Source organism: Vulpes lagopus, chromosome 8 (assembly GCF_018345385.1).
Source record: "Vulpes lagopus strain Blue_001 chromosome 8, ASM1834538v1, whole genome shotgun sequence".
NCBI classification, from domain to species: domain Eukaryota; kingdom Metazoa; phylum Chordata; class Mammalia; order Carnivora; family Canidae; genus Vulpes; species Vulpes lagopus.
The window spans coordinates 52590270-52594589 of NC_054831.1; the positions used below are offsets into that span (position 1 = coordinate 52590270).

General features: G+C 40.2%; 1 non-coding gene across 1 annotated transcript; it reads left to right on the forward strand.

Moving 5' to 3' along the window:
* Positions 1 to 3991: 3991 nt before the first annotated feature.
* Positions 3992 to 4100, forward strand: LOC121498310. The gene has a single exon (XR_005989705.1). It is a non-coding gene; the product is annotated as a U6 spliceosomal RNA (small nuclear RNA).
* Positions 4101 to 4320: the final 220 nt, after the last annotated feature.

Below are 4320 nucleotides of genomic sequence, written 5' to 3' on the forward strand. Positions count from 1 at the left end.
GTGCATGCTGTGTTGTTGCCAGGTCCTTCCTTCTGGATACTCAACCTCTTCATTGTGTGTTTTGAGTTAGAAAACTGGCTTGGCTAACTGGGGAAGGGATTGTGACGTTATTAGGGCAACTGGCCTCAGCTTCTTTGTTGTCTTCCATCATTAATATTCTGATGGTAAAAAAAAAAACTGAATACTATTTTTACTGGCTGCCCAGATATGTTGCCCCTAGACATACTGTGTTCCATTAGTCCTATCCATAAGTTCTCTGTGAGTCCAGCTCCCTTGACTTCCAGGCCAGCCCTGCTGCACAGTATGATAATGGTATCCATCTGTCTTTCTGGTAGTTAGGCACCACCACCCGGCCTTTATATTGGCAAGGGTGGGGAGAATTTCATCCTTTCCACTGCTATCAGTGAATCTAGTTCTATAACCGCCTTGTTTACCATCATGCATCAGGCCTGCCTTACAGAAGAGAGCTACCACTGAACTTTTTTACTTTAACAAAGTGCATGTGGGCATCTTATATCCCTCATGTGAGAACACTTCACTGCCTTATTCTCCCACAAAACTCCTAACTCCAGAGAAATCAAATAGAGGACCACTGTACAAGATGCCTAAAACAGTCCTCTTCCAAAGTGTCATGGTCATAAAAAACAAGGAAAGGCAAACTCCAGTCACCAGAGACCAAGATTTGACAACTAAATGCAGTGTGTGATATCCTAGATTGGATCCTGGAACAAAAAGACATCAGTGGTGAATAACATACCAGTTAATTACTTGGTTTTGATGCAGTGGTGGTGGAAGATGTTAACATCAGGAGAAACTGGGTAAAGGGCATAAGGGAATTCCCTCTATTACCTTTATGACTTTGTAGTCTAAAATTATTTTGAGATAAAAGGTTTATTTAATAATTTATAAAGCCACAAGAAATGGAGGTGACAGCAATAACATCCTGGATTCTGGAAAGCAAAACTTAGCAGACCCCAGAAACCTGACTCCTAAGCCAACATTGAGGAATGCCAAGAAGCAAACCAGTATCCCCCCATAGAACTGCCAAATGTTCATGAATATGACCTCAGGTACCAGCAGAAGGAGCCTGAATATAGGACTGACTGATTGCCAGATGGGGTCTTCAATACTACACAACTTGGCATTGCTTCTCCAACATCCTTGTGTAAGCCTATGTGTCTCCTTAGAAGGAATAAAACAGAAGGTCTTTATGCTAGTAAACACCAGGAAGAGTTGAAGGTAAGGTGACCTACTGAGGAGGAGTAAGGAGCATGACAATTATCAACTTACTGCCTCTCATCCCCAAGTTCACTTTAATTGCTATTAGGAATTGAATTGTGCCCCCTTCTTCAATTCCTATATTAAAGTCCTAACCCCTAGTACCTTAGAATGTGACCTTAGTTAGACAATGGGGTCTTTTCAGAGGTAATCAAGTTAAAGGCCACCAGGATGGCTCTAGTCCCATATGTCTGTGGTCCTTATAAAAGATGAACTTGACGCAAAGACAGGGAAGATGGTGTTTGGAGACACAGGAAGAACGCGGCCATCTACGACCCAAGGAGAGACCTGGCATGATCCTTCCCTCACCCCTCAGAAGGAATCAACTCTACCAACACCCAGATTTTGGATTTCCAGCCTTGTCAGTTGTGATACCTTAAATTTCTGTTAAGTAAGTTTGGCTGTGGTACTTGGGTATGGCAGCCCTAGCAAACTAATACAATTGCTACACTGCAATATTGAGCTGGACCCTCTAAGCATATGTCCTTTTCTCCTTTCTTGGCTATCATACTTTCGTTTGCTTTTTCTTGTTAAAAACCATACCGTTGTCAGTGGTGTGTTTGTTGTGGTTTCGGGTGGAGACCTCCAGTGGCTCTTAGCCTCAGGGTAGACAATCTTTAAGTGACCTTGCAGCCCTGGCCCTGTGACCCCCTCGCTGGCCAAAAAATGGACCGACAAAGCCCTGACCTCCTCTGTGAGCCTGCCCTTCAGCCTGTGGAGAGGCATATCCTGCCCAGCCATCTTGTATCCCAGTGACATGTATTCTTTCCAGTCCCAGTCATGGTTCCCTGCTTGCCAGCCTTGTCCTGACTGCAATCCAGGGAGATGGTTTCTACTTGCCTGGGAGCCCTAGCAAACTTCACTATCAGGTGAGCTGCAGGTGAGCTGCAGTCACATCTTCACCAATGAGATCTGAATCCCAGACATGGGGAGAGGGGCCCCCTTCCAAGTTTGTTCCTTTCTCAGGTACTCTGCTTTTAGCCCTAGAGTGTTCTTTATAGTTGTCTGTACCCATGTACACTTAGTGCCTTTGGGCTGTGACTGATACAGAAAGTAATACGAAAGTCTATAATCAGAATATTTAGAACTTCAAGCCTGTCCCCCTCACTTGGCTACCTGAATGCTGGCAGCCAGGCTATGTTCCCCATCCAGGAGATAAGAAGATTACTCTGTGAAAAACTGGACAACTGTAATGGCAGTACCCAAGGAAAAGTTTTCAGAAATGTCAGTCAACAAATCCTATTTATACGAAACAGTTGCTTCCAGTCAGTTTCTTTGTGTCTCCTTAAATATATACAAACAACCAAGGATCATCAGGCATTTGAGGAAAGCCTTTAAAGTAAAAGGATCAAAACAAAAATGTTTTAAAGAATAATAGAAAAATAAGTCTACAAGGAGAGAAAACACTTTAAAGAGCTATCACCAATTTCTCAGGTTGTGAAATAATAGTGAAAAACTCAGTGGAAGGGTTAGAAGATGAAGTTGAAGAAATTGCTTACAAAATAGTACCCAAAAAAAGTTGGGAAATAAGTTTGAAGACTAGAACAAAAGGACTCAGATGTGAATAATAAACATTCCACAAGGATGAAACAGATAATGAAATCATTGAAAATTGAAGAAAATTTAACTGAAGGCCATCAGTTTCTAATGCACAGCACAATGGGTACAAATAGACCCACCCTAAGGTACACATTGTGATATCCCAGTACAGAGAAGACCTTTAAAAAAAACAAAACCCCAAGATTTCACACAAAGGATTGAGAATCTGAATGCATCAACACTGGAAGTTAGAAGAAAATGTATTACTACCTTCAAAATTCTCAGGGAAAATTATCTTAATTTGTGTAAGGGTAAGTTTTAAAAAAAAAAAAAAAGGCTTCCAGACACACAGTTCTCAAAATTTTACTTCTTAGTACCCTTTATTGGGAAACTATTGGTCAGCCAAAATGAGAGATTAGACTAAGAAGATGTGGGACATACAGAAGTGAATCATGAGGTGACAGATAAAGAGCAACCAGTCCAGATCGGAGCCGGTCAGAAAGCTACCAGAGATAAGTTTCCAAAACAAAACAGAATAACTAGTGTGTTTGAAGATTCGGAGAGGAAATTTATATAACTGAAGAGTAGTTTAGGGTTGACTAAATGATTGATAATAGAACATTGTGAAAATAAAATTACTGATTCAAAAAAGAATCCTGAGAAAGGAGAAGTCACCACAGTATATTACATAGCTCAGCTGTGACTGGCATGTTTCATTGTCATAGTAATGTAAACATGGATTATTAACTAAATTCATGGTAGGACCCTACTGAGAGGAAGAGGGGCTAGAGGGTGTGCGTGCACTTAACCATGAATAATCAAGTAGGGATTTGGAGATGAAAAAAATGAAAGTGGCTACTTCTGGAGAGTGGGAAACAGGTAAGGTAGGGCAGGGGACCACTTTTTTGCTTTGTTTTATTTTGATTTGGGGGTTTTTGAAGCAAGTTTTCTAGAGCATGTTTGACTTTTCAGGGCTCCACTTATATTCTGTCTTCAGTGGCTTTCCTTTGAAGATGGCTTTGTATGCTAGCCCCAGGTTCTGGACCTAACAGAATTTAACTTGCTCATTTATAAAACAGAATTGTCATTTCAAAACCTCAAGGTGACTCTTCCATCTCTTGTCACTCTATCATTCTTTGATGCCAAGTAACCTTCTCTAGAGTTATAACATCTGGTGCCGCCTTCAGCAGCACATATACTAAAAATTGGAATGATGCACAGAAGATTAACATGACCCCCTGCACAAAGATGACAGGCAGATTCATGAAGCATTCCATATTTTTAAGTAAAATGTTTCTGAGTTCAAATATATTAAATACAAATAAATATATCTGTATCTCACATCTAAAGAGTTTATTTTAAATTAAGCCTTCATAATCACTGACTACATATGAAAATAAATCCACAAGTTCTCTCAATTAGTGAAAGTACTTTTTTTTTGAAAGTACTTCTTTATTAAAGAAATGCTTCCAAATATTGAAAATTAGAAGTTTTCTTACTGTG